Raw genomic sequence first — 15826 nt, forward strand, 5'->3', positions numbered from 1 at the left:
AATTTGTTCCAGCTAACACAAAAAGTCCCCCTTTTCACATTTTTTATTATTAATGTGTTCAAAAGTTAAATTAAGTGAAAAGTAATAAAACAGTACATTATAAGAAGTAAAATTTTTTTTCTGTGTACAATCTATGAACTGTTTGGTGAAAATGGCTGGCTGAGGGATGGAGGGAGGAGAGACGGGTAAAACCTCTGTGGTAACTGAAATGGTCGCAGTAGGCAAAGGCTGATACCAAAACCAATTTTAATCACATTTTACAAGGATAATCAAAGGGATCAAGTGTGTGTGTCACAATACATCAACTGACCGTTGGCAAAAGGCAGAATTTAAAATATACACTAGGATTTTGCAAACAAATAAATTATACAAACAAATAAATTATAAGTAAATAATAAAAGAAAATGAAAACGAGATTAAATAACTTTTCATAAGGAAGTCATTTAAACAAACAATCGAAGGCACGCAGAAGTTGAACATGGCGCCTGTGTTTATTATGGAGCTGAGTTACTTTTACAGTGGTAAAAAGTTGTAAAAAGCAATTGTCACTAGATAGCTATTTTACTGTAAAAAAAGGAAGTGATTTAAGCAAATCGAGTGTAAGTGAAAGAAACATGTGAATAATCATCTCAGCCCAGCTGGTAAAGCCTGGGTCACACATTGGTGATTTCAAACTGCCAAAATTTTGCTCATTATGACCCCACTATGCCTCATTATGTACAACCAATTCACCATAAATCAGCATAAATCGTAACCAAGTCCCCGAGTTTGATGACTTTGTGCCAGGGACGGCGACTGTGCAAGGCTACCTTGCATAGACTACTGTCAAAAGTTGCCATTTCATGGTGCAACACGCAACAATTTCATAATGGCCTCTCGAGTTACGGCATTTGATCATGCAAGTCGTAACTAGCAATTGCAAGTTATGGCATTCAGTACAACATACGCCATGTACTTGGCAAACCCACAACGTGCGCAGTGGGGCTGCGCAGTGAGTTAGAATGTGTCAAGCGTCGGCAGCCAATAAATGTAGTTCAAGGGCTAAGTTAATTGGCCACAGCTGCCTCGGTTTTGTATTCAAGGTTTTCTGTATTGATATAATTTGAGAAATTCAGATACATATAGCTAAATATGACACTGAATACAACTTTAACAAAAATATATTCCGCAAATACAGTGGTACCTCGAGATACGAAAGGCTCACCTTACGAAAAACTCGAGATACGAAAGCTAATACGAAAAATGTTACAGCTCTATATACAAAAATTTTTCAAGATACGAAAGGTTGTTGCTGTAAAGTCCGAGATTCGCCCGGACCACCGATAACAATTTTGAAACTCGCGCGCCGCCAACTGAGTAGACTCGCCACCATCCTCCTGCTCTCCCATTGGTTCCTGATGCTAGTCACCGCCATGAGATCCTTCTCTCCTATTGGTCAGCATCCTTCCCATCATGCATCTACTATGTAGCAGTGTGCCTCGGCCACTCGTCCCAGCATCTTTATCGTACGCATGCGGTATTCGTTCGTTCTAACGATTTCGTTTATTAACGTAAATTCGTTAGTGATTTTGTTGCAGTATATGTACTTTATCGTGTTGTGCGAGAACTTTACTCTACTTATATGTAAATTACGTACAGTATATAGTAGTCATGGGTCCCAAGAAAGTTGAAATTCACAGAGAGAAGAGGATGCTCTCTTTGGAGACAAAGATGGAGATTATCAAGAAGTATGAAGCTGGTATGCGATTGAGTGTGATTGCCAAGGAATACTGTACGGCCGAAATCCGTCGACAATAGGCACCATCCTTAAGCAGAAGGATGTCATCAAAGCAGCTACACCTTCCAAGGGCGTCACTATTTTGTCCAGCAAGAGGACCCATGTGCACAACGAGATGGAAAGGCTTCTTCTTGTCTGGATAAAAGACAAAGAAATCGCTGGCGATACGATAACGGAGATGGCAATCTGCCACAAGGCCAGCGCTATTTTCGGCGATTTGATTGCCCAGGCCGAAGACGACGGAGGAGAAGGGACATCAACGCCAACCCCAGAGTTCAAGGCTTCGCATGGGTGGTTCGAGAAATTCCGTTAAACGGACTGGCATCCATTCGGTGGTGCGGCATGGGGAGGCTGCCAGCTCGAACACGAAAGTGGCCGAAGCTTTTAAAAAGACGTTCGACGAGATGGTGACCAAGGAAGGCTACAGTTCTCGGCAAGTCTTCAACTGTGATGAGACTGGCCTTTTTTGGAAAAAAAATGCCTCGTCAGATGTACATCACGGAGGAAGAGAAGTTGCAAGGTGAAGCCCCTACTGGTCTATCATTCCGAGACTCCTCGAGCCTTCAAGGCCCACAAAGTGCTTAAGGAGAAGCTTCCAGTGATGTGGAGGGCTAATGCGAAAGCCTGGGTAACGAGGCTTTTGTTCACGGAGTGGGTAAATCTGTGTTTCGGCCCGACAGTGAAGAAATTCTTGGAAGAGAAGCGCCTCCCTCTGAAATGTCTGCTGGTGTTGGACAATGCCCCTGCCCACCCTCCTGGCCTTGAGGAAGATATCGTAGCGGAGTATTCCTTCATCAAGGTTCTTTATCTTCTGCCTAAGACCACCCCTCTCCTCCAGCCCATGGATCAGCAAGTGATATCGAACTTCAAGAAGCGGTATACAAAACATCTTTTCAAGAGATGTTTCGACATCACCGATACCACAAACCTCACCTTGCGTGAATTTTGGAAGGAGCATTTCAATGTTGTGATATGTATCAGACTCATTGACCAAGCTTGGCAAGAGGTTTCGAGGCGAACCTTGAATTCCTCGTGGAGGAAACTCTGGCCTGATGCCGTATCCGCCCGAGACTTCGAGGGATTCGACGTGGGCGAAGCTGGTGCTGCAGATTCAGAAACAGTTGACGACCCTGAAACTGTTTTGCAACCAGATCTTGATGAGATCGTTGCACTCGGCAAGTCCATGGGGTTGGTCGTCGACGAGGACGACATCAACGACCTTCTCGAGGAGCACCAAGAGAAGCTTACGACGGATGACCTGAAGGAGTTGGAGGCCATGCAACATAACGTCGTTCAAGAGGAGTTCTCTAGCAGCGGCGAGGAGGAGGAGGACGACCCTATGACAACGGCAGAAATTAAGGATGTTCTAGCTGCTTTTCATAAAGTGCAATCGTTTGTTGAAAAAAAGACACCCCGAAAAGGCTTACACAGGTCGTATGCTTGCGCAGTTCGATGACGTTTCCCTGAGTCGTTTCAGGAACATTGTGAAAAGTAGGCAGAAGCAATCTTCCTAGGATAATTATTTTTTAAAGAGGCCTTTAGTATTAGCAGGAGTAAGCAAAAAGGAAGGACCAAGTGATACTAAAAAACAGACAGTTTGTCCTCCTCTGTCGCCACTTTCGGAGATAGCCTTACTCGAAAGGTAAGCTTCCACATTTTACTACATATGTACAGTATTTCTTGTATACTATGTACACTAATACACTTTATTTACAGGTAATTAGCAGTACGTTAATAAGTTAGGTATTGAATGGTCCAAATTGTTGTAGTATTTCATTGCTTATAGGTCAATTTAGCTTTATTATGAAATTTACTGGGGTGTTTTTGGAGGGCTTGGAACGGATTAGCAATTTTACATGTAAAATGCAGTCCAAGATACGAAAAGCTCATGATACGAAGGCCGCCTCGGAACGGATTAATTTTCTTTAGTAAGTTCATTGCAATCAAAGTCAATATATTAGCATGTTCTGAAGTATAAGAAATGAAAAGGCATTTTCTATTTTGAGTAATATATATATTGCATTAAAGATTTTCAGTAGGTATTCTTGATATAATTTGAGAATTTCAGATATAGATAAATATGTCACTGAATACTACTTAACCCTCTTACGCCGAAGCAGTAAAAAAAAATTGTCTCCCGTGTGCCGGAGGTGTTTCAGAGTGAGCGCGAAGCGGAAAAAATATTTTTTTCAAAAAATCACAGCGCGCTTAGTTTTCAAGATTAAGAGTTCATTTTTGGCTCCTTTTTTTGTCATTGCCTGAAGTTTAGTATGCAACCATCAGAAATGAAAAAAATTATCATTATCATATATAAATATTGCGATATATGATAGTGCAAAAACGAAATTTCACATATAATTGTATTCAAATCGAGCTATGCGCAAAACGGTTAAAGGTAACAAGTGACTTTTTTTCGTTGTAATGTACACTAAATTGCAATCATTTTGGTATATAACACATTGTAAAACGATAAAAGCAACACAGAGAAAATATTATCACAAAATAATGCATGAATTTGTAACGCGCGGACGTAAACCAAATATTTTTTTTCAAAAATTCGCCCATAAATCTAAAGTATTGTCCCTAGAAGACTTCCAACTTTTCTTTCAAAATGAAAGACAATGATTGAATATTACTATACTGTAAGAGTATTAGCTTACAATTGCAGTTTTCGACCATAACTGATGAGTTAAATTTGACCGAATGTCGAATATTTTATATATATATTTTTTATATGCAATTATTTCGGAAATAAGAAAAGCTACAACCTTCAAATATTTTTCGTTTTATTCTACATGAAATTGCGCACATTTTCATATATAAAACTCTATGAAATGCCTAATATGAAATGGAGCAAATATTCCGAGAATGGGACGTACGCATTTCGGAGATTTGTGGCGGAGAATCCGCGCGCGGAGGGAAGGAAAGATTTTTTTTTAAATTCACCATAAATCTAAATATTTTGCTAGAGACTTCGAATTTGTTTCAAGATGAATATAAATGACTGAATATTACTAGATTGTAATTGTTTTAGCTTAAAATTGCGTTTTTCGACCATTTCGGTAGAGTCAAAGTTGACCGAACGTGGTTTTTTTTCTATTTATCGTGATTTATATGCAAATATTTCAAAAATGAGAAAAGCTACAACCTTCAATTATTTTTCGTTGTATTCTACATGAAATTACGCACATTTTCATATATAAAACTTTATGTAACGGCTAATTTAAAATGGTGCAAACATTACCACAATTGCACGTATGATTTTTTCGGAAGAGTTACGCGCGGACGTAAAGAAAATGTTATTTTTTTCATAAATTCACCATAAATCAAAATATTGTGCTAGAGACTTCCAATTTGTTGCAAAATGAAGGTAAATGCTTGAATATTACTAGAATATAAGCATTTTAGCTTACAATTGCATTTTTTGACCATTTCGGTAGAGTCAAAGTTGACCGAAGGTTGAAATTTTGGCAATTATCGTTATTTATATGAAAATATTTCAAAACTGATAAAAGCTACAACCATGGGTTGTTTTTAGTTGTATTGTGCATGAAATTGCGCACATTTCCATATATAAAACTTTATATAACGGCTAATTTTAAAATGGTGCAAACATTACCACAATCGCATGTATGATTTTTTTCGGAAGAGTTACAGCGCGGACGTAAGGAAAAAGTTTTTTCATAAATTCACCATAAATTGAAATATTGTGCTAGAGACTTCCAATTAGTTGCAAAATGAAGGTAAATGATTGAATATTACTAAAATATAAGAATTTTAGCTTACAATTGCGTTTTTCAACAATTTCGGTAGTCAAAGTTGACCGAAGGTTGAAATTTTGGCAATTATCGTTATTTATATGAAAATATCTCAAAACTGATAAAAGCTACAATCATGAGTATTTTATTGTTGTATTCTACATAAAAATGCGCACATTTTCATATATAATACTTCATATAACGGCTAATTTACAATGGTACAAAAATTATGTCAAAGTGACGAAATAATTTCCGAGATGTCACAGATACTTTTTAGTGCGGCAAGAAAGAAATTCGCGCTTGCGCGCCTGCGTAACGATTGTAAACAAAACAACACCTTGATCCGTGAACTCCCAGCATCCCCCAAGGCGCGTGATGCAAAAGTTTTAGGCTGGTAGGCCTATAAGTATTTTTCTGCGAATTTTAAAAAAAACTTTTGTAAGTCAACGTAAAATACGTCCAGTCGGCACACGGGAGACAAAAAATGTCGACGTAAAATACGTCCAGTCGGCGTAAGAGGGTTAAAAGAATACAGTTTGTAATCATGTATATAAATATTTTTGAATTTTAGGTTTTATTCAGGAAATTTATATAGTTTTTCAATATGTTTTCTGAAGCATGAAAATGCAATTTTTATAGTTTTATTAGATATCACTGATTCCTGTCAATGAACGAAGCCTGAACTGGAGTTTACATAATCACGAAGACGACCTCATATGTCACCGAGTCGTCTCGATTTGCCTCACTCCTGGCAGAAGGATTTTTTAAAAATAAAAATAAAGTTGTGCAACACACAATTGGCTAACACCAAGGACTCAATACAATCATGAAGATTTACGGGGGTTCTGAAACACTCTGAATCTATATGAGATAATTGGAAAATATTAGTTATTAGACTTTATATATAGTATATGGTGGCATCTATGTTCACGACTCAGGACTCAGTACAATCCTCTTACGTAAGTCAAAATATTACGTAACTAAATCGCAAAAAATTGTCAAAAATCATCATACCTTCACTGAACTTGCCGTCCTGTAAAAACCGTTAAATGTGGGCGTGGCCTAAATCATCTGTGACACTCATGCAACTACGTAAATACCTAATCTCATCTCAACTTGTGCAACAATGCTGTAATGGTTCATTGTGGAAATCGTCATGGAGTCGATATCAGCTGACTTTTCTTTTATTGTTGAGCCCAAGCCCCATGACTATAGGAGATTGATCGCCAAACCCAGCCTTTATGAAAGTCGCGGTCTGAAATCGCCAATGTGTGACCCAAGCTTAAGTCAGCAGGAAGCAGACCCACCCGTCTTCCCTCTTCTCTCCTCTCCTCTCTATCATCTCACTCAGTGCAGGGAACACTGGCTCAAGTAACTTTATTTCCTTCTTTTTTTTTGTTACTGCATTGCATTTGATTTTTTTATGTTTTATCCTTATGTTAAATTTATTATGAAATAACATTTTATTTTTTATATAAATTGATACTGCTTTTACATACATATTATAGTAAAGATTATACTGTCTCTTCTTCTCTCCTCAACATTATCACGGCACATGATAGATTAAAATAAATCATTCATTATTCCTAAAAAATATAAGCACCCCCTCCCTCTATCTCAAGTTAGCTGTGCATCACCACAAGGACGAGTGATTTTGGTAATCATTTATGCCAAATTTTATTGTGAAATCTTCGTTCTTTCATATACTATTTTGTTGAATATAGGTAAACTATGCCATCTAACTTGGCGAACTGAATGCTGGCTCAATTATGACTTTTTTATTGTTTCTTTATTGCATTTGATTGTTTCCATATTTGATCATTATGTTGAATTTGTGAAATTCCCTTTTTTATCTGAATTGTTATTGGTTTTACATACATACAGTAATAATCTAACTCTCTCTTCTTCTCTCCTTAACATATCAATGCTCCCTCATTCAGAATTGAAGTCTCAAGTCAGCTGCGCATGACATCACCATGATGACATATGATTTTGTACATGTTTTATGCTAAATTATATACAGGCAGTCCCTGGCTTACAATGGGTTCTGCTTACGACGTTCAGAGGTTACAACGCTTTTCAATTATATTTATCAGAAATTATTTCTAGGTTTACGAAACATGTGCCAGGGTTATGCTGCTTACAACGCCAATCTGGCAGAAGAAATATGACTCTAAAAATGCATAATAATCAATATTTGAAGTTTTTTTATGAGAGATGCTATAAGAATGCAGTTTATATAGTTTTTAATGCACCCAAAGCATTAAAAGTAAGGTTTTCTTAGAATTTTTCATGATGTTCCGGCTTACGACGATTTTCGGCTTATGACGCATCTCAAGAGCGGAACCCCCGTCGTAACCCTGGGACTGCCTGTCTATTGAAATGCTTTACTATATTCTTTCATTTATTTTGTTGAATACTGTTATCATTAAACTGTACACTGTAAGAGAAAAACATGTTAATACAGTGGTCCCCCAGTAATTATGGGAGATGCATACCAGATGCCCCCCGAGAATAGTTAGAACCCTCGAATAGTTGGAATCCATATAAAAATGCTTAAAACCTCCTACAGTCTGGTCCTGAATTATGCATGTTCAAATTGTGACATTCCCCTTTTATGTGGTCGCTAGTTCTCAAAAATAGATTTTCTGTATCTGCGAAGCTGTTCAAAGTCTGCGAGTAACGCGCCGCAAAACGTATCAAATCTATGTCTTTTCAAGTAATTTAGGGGGGGGGGGGGTGTTTGCTGGTATCTGAGAGAAGTATGGGAGGGGAATGCTTGGAGGAAAAAATCTATTATTTCTCCAAGGGGAATGCGAGAGAGAGATTTCCTTCTTAGCCATTAGCTAAAATGGAAGGCTCTGCCTCATGCATTTGTGACGTTTTAGCGCAGTGTGTATGAATGATCAGTATCATCACCATCATCATACGTATTATTCAGATCTGCAATGTGTGAGAGAGGAGAGAGCGAGAGAGAGAGAGAGAGAGAGAGAGAGAGAGAGATCTAAACTTTTCAAGAAACTCATTTCATGTTGAATTTTGAATTTTCATCAGTTCTCCTTTATCGTAGAATAAATTTATATGAAAACAATTACATAGTGAACGTGCCAGACAAAGAAACTAAGACAGGCGCTAGTAACCAAGTTTGTTAGGCCTAACGGGAGTGAAGACGCATGATCTGCTAGTCCCCGAAACCTCAAATGGTTCACAAACCCTTCCTTCAGTAGAACTCTTCACGGAGGATGAGATAGAGGAGTTTGAAGGTTTTTTGGAAGAGGATAGGTAGAGGAAATTCCATCCAAAAGGTTTTTTAAAGGAAATGACTGTATCGTACAGTACACTTGCACCCAATGGTGGCACTGTTTACGTGTGGGTGTTTTCACCATCCTGTGTGTAATTTTAAACTTTTTCAAGTTATTAAAACCTTTTTAATGCTTTATTTATCCATAAAAACAATTTCATATTAGAAAAAATTATAGTATAGTACATAGAAAGTATTGAAAATGGGTAGTATAAAAAAGTTGGACTGGGTAAGTTGCTGTTTGCCTTGACCCTAATGGAATTTTCCCATAAGGTATGTTTCGAAATCTGCGAATTTCCAATTCTGAGAGGCCGTGGATCAACCAAATTCTCGCATAATTGGGGACCGCACTGTATTTGGTTAGTTAAAACTCAAGAAAAACCCACTAAAAATTTTCATACCTGTTTTTTTTAATAGTTTTATCACAAAAAATGATATTGTTATGATACAATAAAGTTTTATACATACTTACCTGGCAGATATATACATAGCTATAGACTCCGTCTTCCCGACAGAAATTCGAATTTCGCGGCACGCGCTACAGGTAGGTCAGGTGATCTACCTGCCTGCCGCTGGGTGGCAGGAATAGGAACCATTCCCGTTTTCTATCAGATTTTCTCTTCCACTTGTCTCCTGAGGGGAGGTTGGGTGGGTGATTAACCCTTAAACGCCGAAGCGGTAAAAATCAAAACCTCTCCCGAATGCCGGGGCCAGTTTGGAGTGAGCGCGGAAGCGGAAAAAATAATTTTTTCAAAAAATCACAGCACGCTTAGTTTTGAAGATTAAGAGTTCATTTTTGGCTCCTTTTTTTGTCATCGCCTGAAGTTTAGTATGCAACCATCAGAAATGATAAAAATTATCATTATCATATATAAATAATGCGATATATGATAGCGCAAAAACGAAATTTCATATATAATTGTATTCAAATCGCGCTGTGCGCAAAACGTTTAAGGTAACAAGTTACTTTTTTTTTCGTTGTAATGTAAACTAAATTGCGATCTTTTTGGTATATAACACATTATAAAACGATAAAAGCAACATAGAGAAAATATTATCACAAAATGATGCATGAATTCGTAACGCGCGGACGTAAAACAATATATTTTTTTAAAATTCACCATAAATCTAAATTGTTATAGAGACTTCGAATTTGTTTCAAGATGAAGTTAAATGATGGAATATTACGATACTGTAAGAGTTTTAGCTTACAATTGCAGTTTTCGACCATTTCGGACGAGTTAAAGTTGACTAAATGTCGAAATTTTTCTATAAATATTTTTTATATGCAATTATTTCGGAAATTAGAAAAGCTACAACCTTCAAATATTTTTCCTTTTATTCTACATGAAATTGTGCACATTTTCATATATAAAACTCTATGAAATGCCTAATATGAAACGGAGCAAATTTTCAGAGAATGTGATGTACGCAATTCGGAGATTTATGGCGGAGAATCCGCGCGCGGAGGGAAGGAAAGTTTTTTTCATAAATTCACCATAAATCAAAATATTGTGCTAGAGACTTCCAATTTGTTGCAAAATGAAGGTAAATGATTGAATATTACTAAAATATAAGAGCTTTAGCTTACAATTGCGTTTTTCAACCATTTCGGTAGAGTTAAAGTTGACCGAAAGTGGTTTTTTTTCTATTTATCGTGATTTATATGCAAATATTTCGAAAATGAGAAAAGCTACAACCTTCAATTATTTTTTGTTGTATTCTACATGAAATTGCACACATTTTCATATATAAAACTTTATTTAACGGCTACTTTAAAATGGTGCAAACATTACCACAATCGCACGTATGATTTTTTTGGAAGAGTTACCGTGTGGACGTAAAGAAAATGTTATTTTTTTCATAAATTCACCATAAATTGAAATATTGTGCTAGAGACTTCCAATTTGTTACAAAATGAAGGTAAATGATTGAATATTACTAAAATATAAGAGTTTTAGCTTACAATTGCGTTTTTCGACCATTTCGGTAGAGTCAAAATTGACCGAAGGTTGAAAATTTGTCACTTATCATTTTTCATATGAAAATATTTCAAAACTGATAAAAGCTACAACCATGGGTTGTTTTTAGTTGTATTGTGCATGAAATTGCGCACATTTCCATATATAAAACTTTATGTAACGGCTAATTTTAAAATGGTGCAAACATTACCACAATCGCATGTATGATTTTTTTCGGAAGAGTTACCGCGCGGACGTAAGGAAAAAGTTTTTTCATAAATTCACCATAAATCGAAATATTGTGCTAAAGACATCCAATTTGTTGCAAACTTAAGGTAAATAATTGAATATTACTGCAATATAAGCGTTTTAGCTTACAATTGCGTTTTTCGACCATTTTGGTAGAGTCAAAGTTGACCGAAGGTTGAAATTTTGGCACTTATCGTTATTTATATGGAAATATTTCAAAACTGATAAAAGCTACAATCATGAGTATTTTGTTGTTGTATTCTAAATGAAATTGCGCACTTTTTCATATATAATACTTCATGTAACGGATAATTTAAAATGGTGCAAAAATTATGTCAAAGTGACGAAATAATTTTTGAGATGTGTCACTGATACTTTTTAGTGCGATAAGAAAGAAATTCGCGCTTGCGCGCCTGCGTAACGATTGTAAACAAAACAACGCCTTGATCCGTGAACTCCCAGCATCCCACAAGGTGCGTGATTCAAAAGTTTTCGGCTGGTAGGCCTATAAGTATTTTTCCGCGAATTTAAAAAAAAACTTTTTTGAGTCGACGTATGGTACGTCAATTCGGCATACGGGAGACATTTTGACTCGACGTTTAATACGTCCATTCGGCGTTTAAGGGTTAATTGTATATATCTGCCAGGTAAGTATGTATAAAACTTTATTGTATCATAACAATATCATTTTTATACATTCAACTTACCTGTCAGATATATACATAGCTGATTCACACCATTGGAGGAGGGTAAGAGACAGCTAATTACTGAATAGACCGGTAAACAACATACGTTGTAGGTAATAAATAAATAAAACCTTGGTTCCTATGTGTTTAGACGAAGGGTTGACTTCCTAGCTATTGCTAGAAGTCTGCTTCGTCTCAAGAGCCTCAGCGATGATGTGACCTATGCTAAGAGTTCTTGTAGATCTGTCAATGGGGTCTTATCCACTTACTCGACAGAATCTAATGGTCTTTTGTCAATGGGGTCTTATCCACTTACATGACAATACACCTATGCCCAGTGGCATAATTAAGGAGCACAACACCGAACCCGATCACCTGATTCTAACACGAGGGTTTGTGCTTAATTTGAAAAGAGTTATCCCCAAACTCCATTCAAACAACCCAAAGAAAAAACACTATGTTAAAATAAAATTTAACTCACTAGTTAAGGATCAGTGTTGGCTCCCTATCCCAGCAACGTATCCGTAGACACGTATAACCAAGAGAGAAGGATCTCTCGTAGGTCAACTTGACCTCCTTCGTGTAATGGGAAGTCAACACAGAGTTGCATCTCCCGTAAGTGACAGCTAATATGTCCTCCTGACATATTGTTAGGAAAGCACAAGAATTCATAAAAGCTCGCACTTCATGCGCTTTTAATTCTCAGCTGTGTGAAGGAATCATCAAGTTACTCATGAAGTGCTTTAGCGATCACACTTGTTTCAAAGACGACCAGGGCTTTCTTTGAAATTGATCTGTTCTGGATGAAGCCTCTCGCCTGGCTGGCGCCTCTTGCCTGGCTGGCGCCTGGCGCCTGCCTGTCCCTCGCGCCTAGCTGGCGCCTGGCTGGTGTCTCGCGCCTGCCTGGCGCCTGACGCCTGGTTGGCACCTAGCGCCTGTAAGGCGCTTTTCGCCTGACTCCTGACTCCTGGCTGGTGCCTCGCGCCTGGAAGGAGCTTCGCGCCTGGCTCCAGACTGGCTCTTTTTGGCGCCTGGAGCCTGGCTGGCTCCTCCCCACTTGCTGGAGCTTCGAGCTTGGTAGAGTCTCGAGGATGTCTGGCGATGTCCACATCGGACGCTCTTATCTGTCCGATTTGTTCGCCTCTAGCGCATCTGCGCTAGGTTGGAGACCCGCTCTTTCTTCTCATCAGACAATGACAGTGTTCCTTGGAACTGTCTGCCTCTGGCGTTTTTTACGCCTGTTTTGGCATTTGGCGCCTACTTGGCGCTACATTGTCCGAAAGTCCTGAACATCCACAATAGTTTATCAGGAGACTGGAGAAGGGTGGAAGAAATTCTTCCACTTTGAGCTTTTGGCCTCTCCGGCAAGGGGAGGTGATTGTAGTCAGCTACATCCATTAGACGATAGGATATCTAACAGTACGAGAGATAAGAGTCTTCCTCCGAGGAGGATCCTTCTTGAGTACTTCCGTTGCTAACGAGATCTCTTCTTACATGTTGATGAGGTTCCTTGTTGCAGAATCTTCCCTATCCTTGTCCGAAGGAAGGGAAGGAGCCTGGAAGTCGAAGGTGACTCCGAGCTGAAATTGGGAGGACTCCTGATTTCTAGCTCTTTATTGTATCCCTCTGAATACCTTCTGGGAAGCATTTCGAGCCCTCATCGCATCCCAAAGACTCTGTAGGCAAACGTTTAAACCATTATCTGTAGATGAAAACGTAAGTACCCTGCCTGGACAACGGAACCTCTATCTGAAAGCGCTGAGTCAGGAATAGAGGGTTTTAGTTCTTTTACCAGACATACTATGCTGGCAAGAACCCATAGCCGAGTATCCAAAGAATCTGATGCGAGATTCCAATGCACAAAAAATTCACTTGTCTTCTTGGTTGTTTAGGACCAAGAGAAACAAAGAATTACCTCATAAAATTTCTCAAAGAAGTTTAACGAGGAGCAGTTCCATCTTGTCGGAACACAGAATCTGAGGTCCAAAAAAAAAAAAGATCCCATTCCCTCTATTATTTGAAAGAGCCTCAAATCCAATAATGAAAAACGGTTTGCTGCAAATATCTATAGAAGAGGATGATTTATAATCCCCTTAATAGTAATGAACTAGGAGAAGGAGGGGTGTGCAGGACTCAAGAGACTCTCCGAATTCATGCAATAAAAGGGTGCTAAGGTCTTGTAATCTGAAAGACCTGCACCCTCATTGACTTCCTAGTCTGATATATCTTTGTCCCATAATGTTGGGAGAAGAATGGTAAAGGGCTTTAAGCAGTAACAGCCCCATCCTAACAAGGTTACGTTCGCATGTGCGACATCTTGAGTACCTGGCAGGTGAAGGCTGATCCTGCAAAAAACGTCTCTCCAAATCAAACCATCCTGACAGAGATGAAGACGCTTATGCGACCACTAGAGTCCCTGTCATGAGAAGTTTGTTCTTGCTAGAAACTTCCCACAATCTCAGTCCATCCTGACACGGGCAACGGCCGCCTGTGCGACAACTTGTGTCCCTGTCAGGAAACAACTGATCTTGTGACAAATCTCAAAGAGGAGACTCTTGGTGAATTCTATCTCCAAACACGAAGAAGCTGGGGATCCTGGCGCCTGGTTACAGCCTTGTCCGTGTTAATCCAATTGATATCCTACTCATGTCGTATTGGGGTATCGTATAAGATCCCGAAGATCTTAATTCTCTGCTATCTCTAATTCTCCTTGTAGAGACAGAGTATAGCCTTTTACTGCGTTATTGATAGCAGATATATACAAAGGTGATTCTTCCCTCTGAAAGGGAAGAAAACCCCCCATGTGGTTCACAGAGGTATCGGAAGAGGACAGTTTCCCCATTCCATCTAGCATGATCTGCAGCAATTCTATGTCTTTACCATGACTCTTGTCTTTTACCTTGAAAAACTCCTCTCATTCATGTCTACTTCTGGTCAGTCTGCACACAGACCGACTCAGAGTGGAGAGGTTTTTCAGGTCTATTTATAATAGATTCTGATAGAATATCCAGACTCTCTTGGAAAAGCCTTACGAAACATGCTGTGAGAAGAACGTGACTTCTGTGAATCCAACCTCTCTAAGGCCAAAATGAGGTATAAAGTATCATCCTCTCTTCCTTTGATGCCCTTTATCTTAAAATCTGTTAAGAATTTATATTTAGGGGAAAAAAGACTAAAGTTTATTCCCCTTTCTTTAAACTAAAGATGGCGTATATTGCTACCTCTCTGGGATCGAGAATAAGGAAGCAATCTATAGGAAGCCTGTTCTTCTTCCACCTTGTGAAGAGATCTATGAAAAAAGACTTCTCGCCGGTTTTTTACAACTCTTTCCAATAAATGTTAGACATACGTTAAGAGTTATTATCGTTGATCGAGAAGGTTCTCATGGACGTGCAACATTTTGCAGCAAACCTCTTAAGGATCGTTACGTTCTGTGTCTGTTTTCCAAATACTAGGTTCTCTTTTGTCAACGTGAACATGGGCGAAAAAAAGAGATTCTCGATGCTCCTAGCGATATGAGAGAGCTGTGGAATTGGCCTAAGTGATTAAAATAAATAATTTCATCCTTCCTTGGGATCGACCCCTTTCCGATTAGACGGGGAACGAAATCAGGAACGAAACTTGCCGTTACTGAGCCTCCTATCCCTATGCAGTGAAGTTCTCCTTGTTGGTAGTGGATAGGACACCGACACTCCATGGTGGGTGTCGATGGTATGAGTACTGGGGCAAGCCGTTAGGACGAAGAAAAGATTGATTTGGAACAACCGAACTGAGTCCACAGCGAAGTTCGTAACTGACTCGGGCGCTCTGACAGCTGCCGACTGACTGCGTTCGGTAGGAGGCAAGTTGTCCAAGCATCCGAGCAAGTCACGTGACCTTCGCCCTAAAAGGGTTATGCCAAGAGACTAAACAAATTAATTTGTTCGTCACCGATGCCAGACGGTGAGGTGATGATTCTCTTAAGACATGTGCCCAACAGGCGAAAGTCAATTGCCTTCTAGAGACCGAGGTCCCTGATGGCAAGACATCTCATAGTATAGTTGAATCTCAGCTAAGGAGAAACAACACTATGTGTCGTTGAAGACGAAGGTGGA

The 15826-nt window shown here is 38.8% G+C and overlaps 1 protein-coding gene across 1 annotated transcript in view; it reads right to left on the reverse strand.

The window, feature by feature from the left end:
* The window catches only part of LOC135202579 (receptor-binding cancer antigen expressed on SiSo cells-like), a 76469-nt gene that overhangs the window by 25375 nt on the left and 35268 nt on the right, over positions 1 to 15826 (reverse strand). The gene's annotated exons all lie outside the window — the stretch shown is intronic.

This window comes from Macrobrachium nipponense, chromosome 30, assembly GCF_015104395.2.
Source record: "Macrobrachium nipponense isolate FS-2020 chromosome 30, ASM1510439v2, whole genome shotgun sequence".
NCBI classification, from domain to species: Eukaryota; Metazoa; Arthropoda; class Malacostraca; order Decapoda; family Palaemonidae; genus Macrobrachium; species Macrobrachium nipponense.